Genomic DNA, 20,859 nt, shown 5'->3' with positions numbered 1-20,859 from the left:
ATAAATGCAGAACATTTTGCTTCTTTTAAGTGAATCTCCATGCTTTCTTTTATGAATGATAATCCAGCAACTGAGCAGATGGACAGCATAGGAAATTTAAAAACAGGATGAATTTCCTTTAAATGACAGCATTTGTCAACATACATTTATCGTATAATGCTAGTATTCACCAGTAGATGTATTGTTATGTAATATTTGGCAGCTTAAATAGATAAAATACGACAGACCTCAAATTATAAGTGCGCGTCTATCAGTTAAATAGATACTGAAATATACAGTTTTACAACTTCATTTATATGTAGACACAAAATAAATATGGATAAATACAGACAGAAATGGCCTAAAAATAAATTACATAAAACTGGGAGCCCTAATTATAAGTACAAGTATGCAGTAAATTGCCACAACATTTTTACAAGAGTTTATCTCCTCCAAGTCCTTCTTGTTTTACAATACTTGTGTTGTCCTAAGAAGTGCGCCCTGGAGGCTTTCCATAATGCATTGCACATTACAATATATTAACAAACACATTGGACTACATTTTGCATGAGTATGTGATATTGCATTATAACGCGGTACACTTCTGGGCCGTACGATCGACCGAGGTCCAAGAGATACACACACGGGTATCAACTCAGTTAGGTCGGGAAGCAGTACTAATACTGCACCTTGCCGAGACTTCATTCCCCTCCCGGTATGGCCACAATAAGTCCGACCACCCACAAAACAGGTAATGAGGTTTTCTGTTTGTTAGCTAGTTGGGACTCACTCCATATTTAAATGGGTGCGTTATGAATTCCTCAAATATCTTCCATGTCTGCTCCTAACAAACAATACAGGTCTCTGGAACTAGCTCTGGGCCCACCAGGTATGGGTTTAAGCAAACCTTCCCTTTCCTCCCTACTCCCCACTTACACGCTTTATGCAACCAACTGGAATGGGGGGTATTTGTCTGAATCCTGGAATTCGCTGCCGTTATGAAATACAGCTGGCTCCCCTCATCCTTGCCATCTCTTGCTGCCTCATACATCTACCTGATTTGCCCCCAGATTGAGGGACCTATTTTTTGATACGTGATTTATATTTTATTCAAGTTACTGACATAACACGCTCTACACTAAACAAGAGCAGTGTTTCATAAATGCCTTTTACACCCCTAACAGCATCACTACTATATGTTGGATTAAACACACTCAGCAGCTAACTATCTAACATTACCAATAGGTAAAGGTCTATAGCTTGTTTCCATAAAACTATCAGAAAAATACCTTATGAATTAGACCTCTCTGTAGACAGTAACCACTAGTACAGAGACTAAATGTACACTAATGTATCTCAAAACATATATTTCTTTTTATTCTTCAAAACAGATTATTATTATATCAAATTTTCAAATTTTCTTTATCTAAATTTTTACATTCTCTATACTTTTTTTCTAAATATATAAAGAAGTTCATTCATTGCACATAATCAATATGACAAAAACACATAAATGGATTGATAGATGAATACGATAGACGTAGAGATGATGGGGGCAATGCGGTAGATGTAGACTACGCGCGTTTCGGCATTGCTGCCAGGTGGCGGTCTATTGCACTACAACTGAACAGAACATATGATATAACATTATAAAGTGGTTACATGAGACATATTTCATACATGAAAGACTAGAATGTTTTTTGTTCATCTATAAATGGATATAAATCAATTTGATATATGCCAGATTACATTCCTCTATATACATAAAATATAAATATATAACAAAAAGCCCAAGCAAAATATACCCCTCTGATATCAAACAATGTGCAAATTTGTATATTACAGACACAAAACAATGAAGCATATATATAATAAAAAATACATCAAAATCTCTCTATACATAATAAAAATAACCGGCAACCTCATTCTTCTGTTGGATAGACTGTGCATATATATATATGATAATTATATTCTGGTTATGTCCCCAGAATCGAACCATATGTGGATCATCATAATTAAATAGGCATGCCCTGCTTAAAAGTGGAACATCATCTGCACACTTGCATAGGACACCCATTCACGTAGTCGAAGTTACTTACTTGTATGTTTTATTTTGGATTCTTATAAATAGCGTAGGGTACAGTGGCCTCCATACACACATAGAATATAAGCGCTAGAAGACAAAAACAGATGGTATAAATATCGCCAAGTATGCCCACAATAATATATGTCACATCATAGATATAAGGGATGTATAAGGGCTGCAAAGTCTAATTGCCTCCAAGTGAGTATTTAGGGCAATGACATCATTCTCTAAATGGAGAACCAATATAAGCTGTTGTCAGAATGGTTCAAAGTTATAGTTGAACATATAGCTGTAACATAGAGGGTGAAAGCTAAACCTGAGGAAGGTAGGAAAACCTACCGGATGATAGAGAGATGGATTCAACAAATTCCCTTCAGTTCTAGTCGTTATAGATGGACAAAAAACGCCTCACTAGTATTCACTCTCACTCTCTATACTTGCTAATTAAGAAGATGATTACTAACCACAATGTATTTAAAAGGAATATCAAACGTTACAAAGCATGCTCGGAAATCATAATCCTGTTACTTGCAAGCCTGGACCAATACTTCATTATGCGCTATAGCTCACTTTCTTCATTCCGATGGGCAAATGTAGCCTATTTAGGTCCCACCTTAAAGCTGAGGGTGCACAGACATAATGTCAAGTTTTTTTTATTTTGACCTACATAAATATTGAGTTTTAAATATCGTAGGAACAGAATATCGACATCAAGAATATCAGTGACCAGAATATCGACCTGAAAAGAAGAAATATTGTTTTTGTTAATATCGAAGTTAGTAATATCGAAGTTTATGTTAGTGTTATGTATTTCAGTATGTATTTTATATGTATGTTTCACATGTTTTGTTATGTTTTATATATATTTTTAAATATATATAATAAATGTTTAGAAGTTAGTAATTTTTTTTAAAGTCAGTTTTGTGTTTTAGTACCGCGGCGGGTTGTGGGTTTATAGGGAAATAGGGTGGGAAGTAATTTAATTATAGTGAATGAAATCATCATTTTTAGTAATTATTAATTATTTTAATTACATTTAGCATTTTAGTTCCGTAGCGGGTTGTGGGTTTATAGGGGTATAGGGTGGGAAGTAATTTAATTGTAATTAAGTAATGATTCATTTTTATTTATTGGGATTGATTATTCTTTTTTTGTTAATTATTAATTGGTAATAATTTTTTATTAATACCGATATTTTTGATTGGAGCAGGTTGTGTGTTCATAGGGGATTGGGTGGGAAGTAAATTAATTACAATAAATTAATTAATATTTTTAATTTTTTGGTATTGATAATTAATTCATTGTTTATTGTTAATTGGTAATTATTTTTATCAATTGAATAATTGATAAATATATTAATTGTGTTCATTTAGTTTAGGAGCGGATTGTGTTTTTATGGGGGACAGGGTAGGAAGTAATTTATTATAATTATGTAATTATGAATTAATATTTATTGGTATTGATAATTAATTTATTGTTAATTAATTATTAATTAGTAATGAATGTTTATTAATGATTTTTTATTGACATTGATAAATAGTTTATTGTTAATTAAATATGAATTGGTAATTAATGTTTATTATTTGATTAATTGATCATTATGTTAATTGTGTTAATTTTTGTTCAAAGCGGGTTGAGGGTTAATTGGGGAATAGGACACCCATCTCCTGAGGCGGAAGTCGGGATAAACGCTCTACAAAATTTTTTAAAATTGATTGTAATACTGTGTTTTTACTTACCTATTCTCTTCACCCTGAGCACTTCTCCTTCATAATCACGTGCTGGGCAACCCCGCGCAACGGATCTTAGCGCTGTCGCGGGTTACAAACTTCTTGCCGCCATTACCCCAGAGTCCACAGGCCACGCCCACGCCCACGGCTGCGAGGCCACGCCCCCCCCACCGAAGCTATCTAAGCCGCGCTGACTACAAGCGCGAGTCGGAGGACACCCATCTCCTGAGGCGGAAGCCGGGAGAAATGCTCTACGAAACTTTTTAAAATTGATTGTAATACTGTGTTTTTACTTACCTATTCTCTTCACCCTGAGCACTTCTCCTTCATAATCACGTGCAGGGCATCCCCTGTGCAGCGGATCTTAGCGTTTCCGCGGGTTACAAACTTCTTGCCGCCATTACTCCAGATCCCACAGGCCATGCCCACGTCCACGAGGCCACGCCCCCCCTCACCTATAACAATGTGCATCTCCCGGACGTGCAGCGGATGAGCGCAGCGGGCGCGCCGTCAGCGCGCCAAAGGCAAGCCCGTCTGCGCCCGTCCGCCCCTGGACGGGTCTAGGGACTAGGTAGAATGGCAAAAATCTTAGCTACTCCTCCATGGAACTTTGCTCTTTACAACAATCTCGCATCCCTAGCCTGGACCCTGCCACACGATCCTGCCTAACGGCCAATAACATCTGCTTCCTCCAGCCAGGCCAGGCCTCCACTGACAAAATGGCCCTTGACTCTCACTATACTAGGAAAATCTTGATATACAAAGACCTCACGCTCCGCTGTCTATATCTGAACATGCAGTCTATGGTAAAACACCAACTGGACATCTTTCTACTTCTTAATTCAGACAGACCGGATATGTTACTTATCACCGAAACCTGGCTTACCCAAGACTCCCTACCAGATGTCCTTGCCGCTCTCCCGGCAGATTATTACATACTGTCAGTGAATAGAGAATCTGGAAAGCAAGGGGATGGTGTTGCAGCCATCATTCACAAATATTATAAGTTTATTACATTAACTTCCCTAGACTTACCGGATACAGAAAACCTTTTAATTAAAACTGACACAGACAAAGGAACCATGGTGTTGCCATTGATCTATCGCCCCCCCCAAGGTAATGCCCACCTTCCCGGCCTCCCTGAGCTAGCAAATGGCTGGCTTAGTTGTCAATTATGACAAGATAATGCTGATCGGGGATTTAAACTATTGGTTTAATGACCCAGCGGCAGGGCCCCAGGCCATCAAACTCTCTGAGCTCCTCCTCCATTTGGATTTCTCTCAATCAGTCCTGACCCCCACCCACGAAAAAGGACACATCCTGGACCAAATCTGGTCCCATAACATCCATTTGTCTATCCCGACTGCAACCCCCTGCATTTGGTCTGATCATTATTTAATCCAGTTCTCTTGCACTCTACACGGCCATTCAAAGACCTCTATCCCACTGGGAGGGGTAGTAAGGAAATGGAGATCGCGCAACAATCAAGATTTCTTGTCCTCCCTGTCAAACTCAATCCCAGCGCCTACTCACGATATTAATCTCTTGGAAAAAAATCTCTGACTGGCTCTTGATAGCCTGTAATGAGCATGTACCGCTATCCAAATTCTCCCTTGCCCGCCGCATGGATGCTCATAGGTGGTTTACGGCAGACTTAAAGAGACGAAAATTGGAACTGCGTCAATATGAGAGGAAATGGAGACAGGGGTACTCTGATGTGGACAGAGTGTCATACACGACTGCCCGTAGGAACTATAAGTACTCCATTCTTACCACTAAGGCAGCATTTTTCTCTGAGAAATCTTGAACGCACACAATAAATCAAGAGAAATCTTTAGGTTGGTGAACAATCTCTGCAACGATGAAAGAACTCCCCCCCCCCCCCCCCCAAGCTCCGGCGCAAGAACTCTGTAATCAGCTCAACATTTTCTTCATGGATAAAATAGCTACCATAAAAGAAAGTATCCCGGAAAGGCCGAGTACGGCAGCTATTGAGGACATCTGCAGAAACACATCAGAATTCGAGGTTTTCCCCCGATTGACCAGCCTAGGTTACTGGAACTGATGAATCGAGTAAAGTCTGGTTCACCTAATGATTGCTGCCCCCCTCACGTCCTAAGGGACGTTCAGCACTCACGCTAGGCATACTCCCCCTTTTGAATGAGTCCCTAGCACAGAGAAGGGTCCCCACCGCGTTTAAAAATGCAACGTTGGTCCCGCTAATTAAAAAACCGGGGGCCGAACCGGCTAATCTTTCTAATTACTTGCCCATATCCCTTCTCCCTTTTGGAGCAAAGATCTTGGAAGCCCATGTGGCAAGCTGCATATCCTATTTCATCGAAACATCGGATTATCTGGAGCCCAACCAAGCCGGCTTCCGCCAGGCGCACTCAACCTAAGCCGTGATTCTCGCAGTGCTGGACACTATGAGGTCCAACGCCGACAGGGGTATTCATCAAGCCTTGGTGCTCCTGGACCTGTCTGCAGCGTTCGACACGGTGGGCCATACCATCTTATTACACCGTGTCGAACAGGCTGGTCTGCAAAGCTCGGCTCTCGGTTGGGTAAAATCATTCCTGAGCAATCGGACCCAGGCAGTTAAACTTGGGAACTTCACAGCACCCAAATTGATTACCACATGGTTCATCATTGTCCCCCCTCCTGTTCAATCTATATCTCAAACCCCTTTTACATTCTCTAAAGAACAGGAGGGTAACGATCTACAACTATGCTGACGACCTGCAGCTAATTTTCCCACTGAACTCTACTGATTCTGCCGTGGAATTCCAGGCAACCATGCTGCACATTCAACGGTGGATGGAGTAGAACCACCTAAAACTTAATCCAGGGAAGACCGAGCTATTACTCCCGGGCAAAAGTGCGATCAGCTGGGGCCCCCACTACTGGCCGTCTACAATGGGATCTCCTCCCTCCCCCTCTCTTTCGGTGAAAATCCTCGGGATCACCATTAACTCTGATCTATCTCTGAAAGGCCAGGTGGGAGCTGTGATTTCTTCCAGCTTCCATCACCTGCACAAAATCAGAAAAATCGCTCATTTACTTACTCACTCTGCGCTTATTCAAGTGGTACTCGCCCTGGTCTTGTCCCGACTAGACTTTTCTAATTCTGTCTACCTAGGCCTCCCCTTGTTCTTGTCCAAACGCCTGCAAATTGTGCAAAACCAAACTGCCAGATTGATCTTCAAGCACCGCGGAGGGAGCTCGGCAAAACCACTGCTGACTACTCTCCACTGGTTACCTATAGCCCAACGGTTAATATTTAAAGTAGGATGTCGGGCCTTTAAGGCTCTTCACGGGAAAAGCCCCATGTTCATCAATAACCTAATCGTCAAGCATGAGCCTTCCCGCAATCTTCGTTCTGCCCATCTGTCCCTTCTTACCCTGCCCTCCTTCAAACTGAAGCGCCAGGGCGGATGTCGATTTGCTTTTCTTGCCCCAAAGGTGTGGAACTCTTTCCCTCTGTCGCTCAGGAATTGCACTAATCTTATGGAGTTTCGGGGAGCCCTGAAGACCTGGCTATTCAAGCAAGCTTCGGGATAGGTCAACTGCTTCTCACTCTTTCCTCACTGCTAGCGCCATGAAACCCCTGGGTGCCCGTGCGCTTAACAAGTTCAGAATAACATAACATAACATAACATAGGGTGGGAAGTAATTTAATGTTATTAAAGTAATTATTAATTTTATTTTTTTGGTATTCATACATAATTTATTGCTAATTTATTACTATTTCATTATTTATTTGAAAAAATAATTAATTGAAAAGTATGTTATTTTTAACCCCACGCTATCCAACACTTTCCCTACTGTTGCACTCTCTGGAGTTGGAATAGCAATTATAACCTCTACGCTATCCAACACTTTCCCTACTGTTGCAATATTTGGAGTGGGAATAGTAATTTTAACTTCTTTGCTATCCAACACTTTCCCTACTATTGCATTCTCTGGAGTGGGAATAGTAACTTTTACCCCTACGCTATCAAACACTTTCCCTACTTTTGCACTCTTTGGAGTAGGAATAGTAATTTTTACCCTTACGCTATCCAACACTTTCCTTACTATTGTACTCTCTGGAGTGGGAATAGTATTTCTTACCTCTATGATATCAAACACCTTTGCTCCTGTGTAACTCACTGGTGTTGGAATGGTAATTGTTAACCCTATGCTATCCAACACTTTCCCTACTGTTGCACTCTCTGGAGTGGGAATAGTAATTTTTACCCCTACGCTATCCAAAACTTTCCCTACTGTTGCACTCTCTGGAGTTGGAACAGTAATTTTATTCCCTCAGCTATCCGATTTATTTGTATTCTTTTGGTTAATGTTGTGTATACTTTATTTTAAAAAGTTGAGAAATATTGTAGTTTTTAATTTGTTATATCTATTTTTTATATTTTCATTTATATTATTTGTGTATGTTTATACATGTATTTATAATTTATAAAATGTTTTAAACAATTTATAAGTAATTAAAATAAATATTTACGAATAATATTAGGTAAGTATATATATTATATTTTATATGTATATGTTTAATTTATTTTAACATTATATGTATTGGTTATGATTTCTAAACATTTTGAAATATGTTTAACTATGTTTCTTTTAATTATATGTATTATTTACTTTAATTACATTCTTTTCTTAACATTTAAAAAAGCGCTATTTTTAACAGCAATACTTTAGACATCATTATGTTTGGGGGTTGATATTTTTGTACTTACTGTGATGTTGATAGGATGTCGATATTCTTGACTTTGATATTTTTGTCACAATATTTTTGTACCTCGATATTGTGTTACTCGATATTTTGTCAGTGATTCAAAGCTGAGGCCGTTAACGCTTTAATAGGAAGACCTCTCAACACAACCTTGACGTTGTTCTGGGTTTTTTCCTTAATAAATGGGGGACAAAAGCCAGACATACAAGCTACGAATACAAGTGTGTGCCTTTTGTCCACAAAACAATTCTCCACAGAGAGCATTGGTTATCAATATTACACCATTGGAGTTTCTGCTGCCTTCTGGTGGAAAATCTACCAAGCAGATCTGTTTCTTATTTTTCTAACTTGGTTACGTACCCAGATTAGTCACATGAGAACACATATTCCCCTCACCACCCACCTTTCCTTACAGGGTGGTGATTTTTCCTGAGCCCCATGCCTGGTTAAGGTGAGGCTTGTTTGTCTGACATTTACGGGTTAGCCTTATTCAGCATTCTGTTGTCTTCAAATTCTATCAATAAATATAAATGAAGTTAATCAGGATGTTTTGTTGCATGCCTTTTTGTTGTCAAATAAATTGTGACTTAATTATTGTGTTCTCATAGTGGGGCTATTTTAAATGTTCATGTGTTTACCTAACTATTTTGTGCAACTGTCAGTAACACTTTCTTTGCACACCTCCCTAATGATCATAGTGAATCCATCCTCCCTGACCCAAGATGGGCTTGGGATCACTGTATGGTTTTGTATGAAAATCCGTGCAAAGAGTAATAAGGCTGAAACATGTCGACCATTGATTGACACTCACCTTAGGTATACTGTCCTCCTCCGAGTGCCCTGCTTTTTAATTCTGGCCCAGGGACGTGCATTTAAAGAGTAATTACTCACCTTGGAGCTAGTTTTACTTTCACTTCTTTTTCTGTGCTGCATCCTCCCCAGAGCATGAGCTCCTCACTGTGATATTTAGTATACCTCTCTCCAAAATTAAAACATTCCTGAGCTCCTTCCTCTCAGAGAGGGGGTTGTAGCCCATGCCGTGACTAGGCATCATGGCACGAAGAGAATCCCAATGATGAAGCATGCCACCTTCTGGTGGATAAGGGATTTCGTCCTTTAAAAGGGAAACCCCCATAGCTAGGTCACACACTGAGACAGTTTTCTTGGCCTTATACACCGGAGGGCTTTTGTTTGTGAGTTATATGTAGGTTGGGGAGCAAACACTTGCAGTACTTTAAACCTCCTCAGACCCACAAATACCTATCTTTGTGATATATATACTCCACTGAGACCCCTTTATGGTGTGATGGGTGTGCATAGTATGGTAATTTATTTAGCGCTACTCCTTGTCTTTGTATGTGGCCTGCCCCAGGGGTTTTCTCCCCACAAACCGAGATTGCGCCCACTATTTTGTAAGGGATGAGTGCGTATCTCATCAAGCCATGCCATTTCGAGCCACTGTGCTCTTCTCACATCTGCTGGCTTTTCTCAACACCATGTAACCAACCACTGGTGACCACTATCTCTCATGGACTAATAGCAACTGTTTGAAATCAGAAGGGGAGCGCATTCCATGTACTTTTACTTCATACCAGAAAGTTTGGTTACCTCAGCACTCTTCTCATCTAATCCCAGCTGATCTCTGGAGCCTCTCCATTTATATCAATTCTATGTGTGTGATGTCACCCCATGCTTCAATGTTTCCGCATCATTTCAAGAGCATTTCTTTGTAAAGTTCAGATCTTTGGGGTGCTACTTTTATTTTTAATTACAAAGTCATCTTTGTCTAAAGCTGCAAACAGTGTCAAGCCCACTACTATTTACAAACTTTTTTCTCACTCACAATTCTCCTTTACTCAGTGCTTATATTGACTGTTTTCAGTGTATTATCCAGACTGCTTTCCTTAAATGTCTGTCTACGTGATTGTACGCAGACAGTAGTATCCTGGCATTTTTCCTGTTTGCAGTCCATTTTATCTTGTATGGGGAAAACAAGAAACCTGGTACCTCGGACTACGTTATACTATCAGACTCAGACTCTACTTACAACGATATGGATGATGCTACCTCTCAGAAACCTGACTTTCACCCAGGTACCATTCGGAAAACATCTTCACTAGGTAAAATGCTGCTGGGGTCAAATAAGAGGCCAAAATAGGGTCCCCCTTCTCCAGTGAAATCTATCCTGGCTTCTATGTATGTGATGCTTGAGGAAATTTGAGCATGCATTAAACCCCTTCGTGGAGGAGACTACCAAGACTTTGCAACATTTAGATGACAAATGGTCCTCTCTGGAGCCAGGAGTTCCAATGGTAAAGCAGAAAACAGATAGCCTTCAACTTACAGCTTCACATATTTCCTATCTAGAGTCAGAGATCTCTCTACTTAAAAAGCGCACAAATATAGACCCCAGTAGCCCCCGCATTGTGGGGGCCGGAGCTCCAGGGGCCCACCACAGCAGAGGACCCTGGCCTGAGAGCTCCTGACTGAATCCAAGGGAGGCCCCTCCATATAATTTTTGGCGGCCACCTCAAATTGTGTTACACTAGACCTCCACATATATGGTCTTCCTAAAAACACGGAGAGTTTTTCATCCGACCCTCTATTTTCAATCCTTTCTTCCAGAACTTCTCGACATGTCTATGAGCACCCCTCTTAACATACAAAGGGCGCACTGTCTTGGACCCAGAGTTTCTGCAAAATGAAGAGCAGTTACAAGTGAGGTCTGCTGTTAAATCTAAAAAGCAAATTATCTGGGATGGTCACAGACGATTTTTCTCCAAAGAAGTTGCTAAAGTCACAGCGGATCGCTGAATATAATTCCTAAATATGCGTCCTCAACTGATAGCTATGAACATCGATTTGGTTAATACATCCATGCTTGTTTAAGGAGGCTTACAAAGAAAGACTGCTACTTAAGAGGAGCCTGCCACACTTAAGAAAATTCTTCAGCAACATGGAGGAGAAGACATGGAAATTTCAAGAATTACTTAATTATTAACTTTTTGCCTTGCATGTTTTTAGGTCTCGCTGAAGACAACGCGCATGTGTTGCTTCTGCGAGAGTATAGAAGGCAAAACAAACTCTTGAACAAGCACGGATTACGTGCAGTTCATGTGATGCACTCGTGTGAAACGCACGTGCACAAACCCATCAGCCACGCACCGCAATGGAATGCTGCCTCCCAAGCTGCTCCCCCGCCCCCGCCATCAGACTTCATTGCAAAGCACTCCCGCCCTGCCCCGCCACAGCAATGCCAAGAGCTTGTTTTGTTCCTAAGTGATATATGTCTTTCTAGTTATTACATGTGGTATTCACTTAAGACTGAATAACCCCTCCAGTGACTTGTACTTTAGCCTATAGTGCCTGACTGTACATCTAATCTTTCACCTCATAGCCGTAACATTATATGACACAGGTTTAGCTGTCCAGTCAACATTGCTTTGTATAACCCCAATTACCTGTATACTGTACCCTACACATCTTGTCTACGTCAATTATGCCCCTACCCTTTCACTGCAAACGTGAACTTGTTTATCTTCGTTTATACCCCATAATCCGATCTGTACCCTAACTTTACACCACATAAATTTGTTTGCACCCAAAACCCTCCAAAGTGTAAACACGCCTGCACCCACCCACACCGTACATGACCTTGAGTGATGTATTAGCTTTCAACAGTAATGTGTATATATCGTTATTTATATACGGCTTTGAATGGCAAATGTGACCCCTTTAGAGGTGCTCTTTGTCTCAAATTTTAGTGCGTCTCTTGAGAAGAAAAGTGTGATATAATGGGCCGTTTATTGTGTGTTCTTCCTTAGGCATGCCAATAGTGTTATAATTCTCCTGCTGCACGTGCGGCCCAGACACATCAGTATAAGTTTACTAATGGCTTTTAAAGAACTTTCCAAGCAGGGGCCACCCGCAGATGTCAATGACAAGGCGGTCAGGCAATCGACGACTTCCCTTGTTCCACCGTCTGCTGAAAATCGCATATCAGGCTGACACATTGACATCTTCTTTCTGTGAAACTGGCCTTTGTTGAGATGGTAATTCGGGTATATCCCTGGTCCCACGTGCGTCTCCTCCAAGCACCCAGCCCCCAGCCATATCTCATGTCTCTCCTAATATCTCATCTGTGTCTGCTTCCCTTTATCTGGCCAGGTCTCCCGCCCATTTTAAGAGGACCGCCGAGCAGGCTCAGAGCTCTTTTGAAGGTTTGCTTTCTCTGGAGGGAGGTGAGAGAGAGGAGGCCGCTTTTAATCCTCTTAACAGTTCAAACTTTTCCCTCAACTTCATCCTGCCTCTCCTTGAATATTCATCCCTTTATCGCTTCAAATGGCCCCCTTCTGCCTCTTTGTTTGCGCCCTGGGGGGCTCTGCATATCACACAATATTTTGTGTTTACAAAGCTTTCTCTGAGAGGGGATAGAGGTGGGGGCTTTTGGGACTAGCACCCCCTGCCTCTTCTCTGCATATGTGTCTCCCCCTGCTGTGCCTTTGTCACTGACACCACCGAGGAAAGCGCGGCTGTTGGGTAGGTGTGACTGTTTACCTTTTCTCGGTACCTCGGGCTGCAATGCCATAAAGATTATAGGGCCAAATGCTGAGTGGAATGCACGTGACGCGTACAATATGATCTTAAACGGCAAGTACAGCGCTAGCCCCTCAAAACTGGTGGCCCTAAAACCTAACAATCTGTACCACTGTTCTCAATCTTGCTAATCCAAACCTGTTTCGACATTTGGCATTTAAATTTAATTAAACAACACTGCCCTTAGTTGGCCCCCCAAAAATGATCACAACATATAGTTCATATCCTGGCGTCTCACACCAAAATACAAGCCAAAGAATGCGTTCAGTTTGTGATGAGATGTTAGTTGCAGGAACTAGTGGCGCCAACATTCATTGGTTGTAAGAGCCTGGACAATGAACAGGGATTATATAGCGTTGCAAACGTCCCGGGTTTACCACCACATCTGTGCACGTCCTATTCGCTTGCCCCTCACCCTATTTCCATCTGTACAGATTCACAATCTTGGCTTCCCTGTCCCATTTGGTCTCATCATCTCCGTCCGCCCCCCGTTCTTTCTAATCACTCTGCTAGTTCGACCCCCTCACTTTCCACTTCTGATCATCTCTCTCCCACCCCACCAGTCCCCCACAGTCAGCTCTCCAATTGCACGACTGTCAAACTCCCACTTCAATCTTTTTCTCACCGTCACATTCTACCCACTTCCCTCATGGTTGCATGGAATGCATGCATAGTGCTTACTACCCCTAACAAGCCCCTAAAGTGAACCGCAGCCCCCCTCGCCTCACAGTGCAGCTATCCCACCCTGCTGGTGCCACCTTCCTCTACATAAGCCCGGTATTTGTAAACCTCACCCTCACAACCCTCTCACCCTCCTTCACCCTCACACCCCTAACCCCCTCAACCCTCACACATTCTCACCCTCACTCACCCACTCACCCACCCTCTCACCCTCACATATCCTCTCACCCTCACACACCTTCTCACCCTCACACACCCTTACATCCCCTCACCCTCCCTCACACCCTCCTCTTCACACCACCTCACCCTCACACCACCTCACCCTCACACCACCTCACCCTCACACCCCCTCACCCTCACACCCCCTCACCCTCACACACACCCTCATTCACCCTCTCACCCACACTCACCCACCCTCTCATCCTCACCCACCCTTTCACCCTCACACACCCTCACCCTCACTCACCATCTCACCCTCACACACCCTCTCACCCTCAAACCCCCTCTCACCCTCAAACACCCCCTCACCCTCACATACCCTCACCCTCACTTTCCCTCACCCTCCCTCACACCCTCACCCTCACACCCCTTCACAACCCCTCACCCTCACACACTCCCTCACCCACACCCCTCACCCTCACTCACCCTCTCACCCACTCTCTCACCCTCCCCCACACCCTCACCCCCACACCCCCTCACCCTCACACCCCTCACCCTCACCCACCCCTTCACCCTCAAACACCCTCACCCTCACACACCTCTCACCCTCACCCTCACCCTCACACACACCCTCACTCACCCTCTCACCCACCCTCCCCCACCCTCCCCCACACCCTCACCCTCACACCCCCTCACCCTCACACACCCCCTTACCCGTACACCCACTCACTCTCTCACACCCTCACACATGCTCACCCTCACACACCCTCACCCTCACACACCCTCACCCTCTCACACACCCTCTCCCTCTCACACACCCTCACCCTCTCACACAACCTCACCACTCTACCACACTCACTCTATCGCACTCACTCTACCGCACTCACACTGCTACCCTACCACCCTCACTCTACCGCCCTCACTCTACCACTCTATGGCCCTCACTCTACCACACTCACTCTACCACTCTACGGCCCTCACTCTAACACTCTACTGCCCTCACTCTACCACTCTACCGCCCTCACTCTACCACTCTACCACTCTAACGCCCTCACTATACCACTCTACCGCCCTCACTATACCACCCTCACTCTACCACTCTACTGCCCTCACTCTACCGCCCTCACTCTACCACTCTACTGCCCTCACTCTACCGTCCTCACGCCCTCACTCTACCGCCCTCACTCTACCGCCCTCACTCAACCACTCTACAGCCGCCGCTCTAACACCCTGACTCTACCACTCTACCGCCTTCACTCTACCACTCTATCGCCCTCACTCTACCACTCTATCGCCCTCCCTCTACCACTCTACTGCCCTCACTCTACCACCCTCACTCTACCACTCTACCGCCCTCACTCTACTGCCCTCACTCTACCACTCTACCGCCCTCACTCTACCGCCCTCACTCTACCATTCTACCGCCCTCACTCTACCACTCTAATGCCCTCACACCCTCACTCTACCACCCTCACTCTACCACTCTACAGCCCTCACTCTACCACTCTACCACCCTCACTATACCACCATCACTCTACCACTCTACTGCCCTCACTCTACCGCCCTCACTCTACCACTCTACTGCCCTCACTCTACCGCCCTCACTCTACCGCCCTCATGCCCTCACTCTAACACGCAAACTCTACCACCCTCACTCAACCACTCTACCGCCCTCACTCTACCACGCTACCGCCCTCACTCTACCACTCTACCACCCTCATTCTATCACCCTCACTCACTCTACTGCCCTCACTCACTCTTCTGCCCTCACTCACTCTTCTGCCCTCACTCACTCTTCTGCCCTCACTCACTCCACCGCCCACACTCACTCTACCCCCCTCACTCACTCTACCGCCCTCACTCACTCTACCGCCCTCACTCACTCTATCTATCTATCACCCTCCCTCACTCTATATATCTATCACCCTCCCTCACTCTATCTATCTATCTATCTATCTATCTATCTATCTATCTATCTATCTATCTATCTATCTATCTATCTATCTATCTATCTATCTATCTATCTATCTATCTATCTATCTATCTATCTATCTATCTATCTATCTATCTACCTACCTCTATCTATATATCGCCCTTCCTCTATCTATCTATCCCCTCCCTCTATCTATCTATCTATCTATCTATCTATCTATCTATCTATCTATCTATCTATCTATCTATCTATCTATCTATCTATCTATCTATCTATCTATCTATCTATCTATCTATCTATCTATCTACCTACCTCTATCTATCTATCGCCCTCCCTCTATCTATCTATCACCCTCCCTCTATCTATCTATCTATCGCCCTCCCTCTATCTATTGCCCTCACTCTATCGCCCTCCATCCCTCTATCTATCGCCCCCTCTCTCTTCCACCTGCCTCTTTCTCTAACTCTCTGTTCTCTTCTCCTGTGCCGATCTGCTGTTCTCTTCTACCCGCCTCCTTTTTAACTCTGTTATCTTCTCCTGTGCTGATCTGCTGCTCTCTTCCACCGCACCTCCTTCTTTAACTCCCTGTTGTCTTCTCCTGTGATGATTTGCTGCTCTCTTCCACCCCACCTCCTTCTTTAAATCCATGTTCTCTTCACCTGTGCTGATCTGCGGCTCTCTTTCACCGCTCCTCCTTCTTTAACTCTGTTCTTTTCTCCTGTGCTGATCTGGTGTTCTCTTCCACACCTCCTTTTTAACTCCCTGTTCTCTTCTCCTCTGTTGATTTGCTGCTCTCTTCCACCCCACCTCCTTCTTTAACTCCCTGTTCTCTTCTCCTGTGCTGATCTGCTCCTCTCTTCTACCCGCCTCCTTCTTTAACTCCCTGTTCTGTTCTCCAGTTCTGATCTGCTGATCTCTTCCACCCGCCCCTTTCTCTACCTCCCTGTTCTATTCTCCTGTGCTGATCTGCTCTTCTCTTCCACCCGCCTCATTCTCTAATTCCTTGTTGCCTTCTCCTGTGCCAATCTGCTGCTCTCTTTTACCCCACCTCCTTCTTTACCTCCCTGTTCTCTTCTGCTGCGCTGATCTGCTCCTCTCTTCCACTCCACCTCCTTCTTTAACTCCCTGGTCTCTTCTCCTGTGCTGATCTGCTGCTCTCTTCCACCCCACCTCCTTCTTTAACTCCCTGTTCTCTTCTCTTCTCCTGATCTGATGCTCTCTACCACCCCCTCCTTCTTTAACTCCCTGTTTTCTTCGCCTGTGCTAATCTGCTGTTCTCTTCCATCCGACTCTTTCTCTAACTCCCTGTTCTCCTCTCCTGTGCCGATCTGCTGTTCTCTTCTACCGCCTCCTTTTTAACTCCCTGTTATCTTCTCCTGTGCTGATCTGCTGCTCTCTTCCACCCACCTCCTTCTTTAACTCCCTGTTCTCTTCTGCTGTGCTGATCTGCTGCTCTCTTCCACCCACCTCCTTATTTAACTCCCTGTTCTCTTCTTTTCTCCCTCTTCTGATCTGCTGCTCTCTTCCACCCCACCTCCACCTTTAACTCCCTGTTCTCTTCTCTTCTCCTGTGCTGATCTGCTACTCTCTTCCACCGCCTCCTTCTATAACTCCCTGTTCTGTTCTCCTGTGCTGATCTGGTGCTCTCTTCCACCCGCCCAATTTTTTAACTCACTGTTCTCTTCTCCTGTGCTGATCTGCTCTTCTCTTCCACCGCATCATTCTCTAACTCCTTGTTGCCTTCTCCGGTGCTGATCAGCTGTTCTTTTCCACCGCCTCCTTCTGTAACTCCCGGTTCTCTTCTCCTGTGCCAATCTGTTGTTCTCTTCCACCCACCTCCTTCTATAACTCCCTGTTCTCTTCTCCTGTGCTGATCTGCTGCTCTCATCTACCCACCTCCTTCGTTAACTCCCTGTTCTCTTCTCTCAGGCTGATCTGCTGTTCTCCTCCACCACACCTCCTTCTCTACCTCCCTGTTCTCTTCTCCCATCCTCTTTTGCTGCTCTCTTCCACTCTGCCTCCTTCTCTAACTCCCTGTTCTCTTCACCTGTACTGAACTGCTGCTCTCTTCCACCCCACCTCCTTCTTTAACTCCCTGTTCTCTTCTCCTGTGCTGATCTGCTGCTCTCTTCCACCCACCTCCTTCTTTAACTCCCTGTTCTCTTCTGCTGTGCTGATCTGCTGCTCTCTTCCACCCGCCTCCTTCTTTAACTCCCTGTTCTCTTCTTTTCTCCCTCTTCTGATCTGCTGCCTCTTCCACCCCACCTCCTCCTTTAACTCCCTGTTCTCTTCTCTTCACCTGTGCTGATCTGCTACTCTCTTCCACCGCCTCCTTCTATAACTCCCTGTTCTGTTCTCCTGTGCTGATCTGCTCTTCTCTTCCACTCGCCTCATTCTCTAACTCCTTGTTGCCTTCTCCGGTGCTGATCTGCTGTTCTTTTTCACTGCCTCCTTCTGTAACTCCCTGTTCTCTTCTCCTGTGCTGATCTGCTGCTCTCTTCCACACGCCTCCTTCTTTAACTCCCTGTTCTCTTCTGCTGTGCTGATCTGCAGCGCTCTTCCACATACATCCTTCTCTAACCGCGCACACATACATACAACCACGCACACACACACATACGACCACACACACACAACCACACAAACAAACAGAACCACACAAACACACACAACCATACCACACACACAATCTCACACACAACCACATACACAACACACACAACCAAACTCAACCACACACATAATCACACATACAACCACACACACAACCACACACAACCACACCCAACCATACAACCACACACATCACCACACACACAACCACATATACACACAACCACACACACACAACCACACACAACCACACACACAATCACACACATAACCACACACACAACCACACACACAACACATACAATCACAACCACACACAGCTACACCCACACACCCACACACAACCACACCCACACCCACACACAAAACCACACACACAACCACACCCACACAACCACACACCCACACACACACAATCACAACCAACCACACACACAACCACACACAACCACACCCAACCACCCACCCAACCACACATACAACCACACACACAACCTCCCACACACACATACAACCACACACAACCCCACACATACAACTACACACACACAACCCTGAACACACACAACCACAAACACACAACCACGCACATCTATCTATCTATCGCCCTCACTCTATCCATCTATCTATCTATCTATCTATCTATCTATCTATCTATCTATCTATCTATCTATCTATCTATCTATCTATCTATCTATCTATCTGTCACCCTCACTCTATCTATCTGTCTATCTATCTATCTGCCCATTGCCCACACTCTATCTATCTGTCAATCTATCGCCCACACTCTATCTGTCTGTCTATCTATCGCCCACACTCTATCTATCTGTCTATCAATCGCCCACACTCTATCTATCTATCTATCTATCTATCTATCTATCTATCTATCTATCTATCTATCTATCTATCTATCTATCTATCTATCTATCTATCTATCGCCCTCACTCTGTCTATCTATCTCCCTCACTCTGTCTTTCTATCTATCTATCGCTTTCACTCTATCTATCTATCTATCTATCTATCTATCTATCTATCTATCTATCTATCTATCTATCTATCTATCTATCTATCTATCTATCTATCTATCTATCTATCTATCTATCTATCTATCTATCTATATATCTATCTATCTATCTATCTATCTATCTATCTATCTATCTATCTAGCTATCGCCCTCACTCTGTCTATCTATCTATCTATCTATTGCCCTCACTCTGTCTATCTATCTATCGCCCTCACTCTATCTATCTATCGCCCTCACTCTATCTATCTATCTATCTATCTATCTATCTATCTATCTATCTATCTATCTATCTATCTATCTATCTATCTATCTATCTATCGCCCTCACTCTATCTATCTATCTATCTATCTATCTATCTATCTATCTATCTATCTATCTATCTATCTATCTATCTATCTATCTATCTATCTATCTATCTATCGCCGTCACTCCATCTATCCATGGCACTACCACAACATCACTCAGGGGCACCACAACATCACTCAGGGGCACCATAACATCACTATGAGCTACCACAGCATCAATGAATGCCACAGCATCACTTGTCGCCACCATAACATCACTCAGCGCCACCACAGCATCAATCTGTGCAACCATTAAACAACATTTGGTTCAAATATGTTCTCTCAATGCTTCAAGCTTTATTACAAATGTCACAAAAAGATGTTAATATTTCACTTCTGTTCTTGGATTTTCGTCACAATAAAATGCACTGAACATAATCTTCACAAAAGTTATTTACAAAAGTTTAAGCTATTGCCATTATAAATTACAATACTTTTTATTTAAGTATTAATTATTTTAAAAAAATCAAAGCCATTGTTATTTGTAATATCAATACATCAAAGTCACGTAAATACAAAACATGTTGCATTAGAAATGCTATAGGTGTCACATTAGCAAAAGTTAACAGTATTGGCATTGTAAATGAAAAAGATATTCATTTCGCTATTTTTAAAACCAACACATAAATAAAAAATTTGTAATTTACAATACCAATAGCTCAAATTTTCCTAATGCGAGATCTTTTGCATTGCAAATGCTTGTTGTTTAAAATTGTTGGGCTAAATGGTTTCTTTCATGGCTTATTGTTACAAAGCTTTTCAATATAACAAAGTTAAACTTTTATAACATCTCTTTTTTATGATACAGGTATCTGTTTCACGTCTTGTTCCATTATGGTCTCATTCTTATTTGATATCTTCACTTATGTCAAGGTTGCTCTGCTGTCCTCTGGAGTTCAAGTGTTGTCGCCTTCGTTTTTCAGAGTTGCTACCATCCCTTTCGCCTTATTTGTATTCTAGGTATGTTCATCAGTCA

Source organism: Lissotriton vulgaris, chromosome 10 (genome assembly GCF_964263255.1).
Source record: "Lissotriton vulgaris chromosome 10, aLisVul1.2, whole genome shotgun sequence".
NCBI lineage: Eukaryota > Metazoa > Chordata > Amphibia > Caudata > Salamandridae > Lissotriton > Lissotriton vulgaris.
This window is presented reverse-complemented; position numbering follows the sequence as displayed.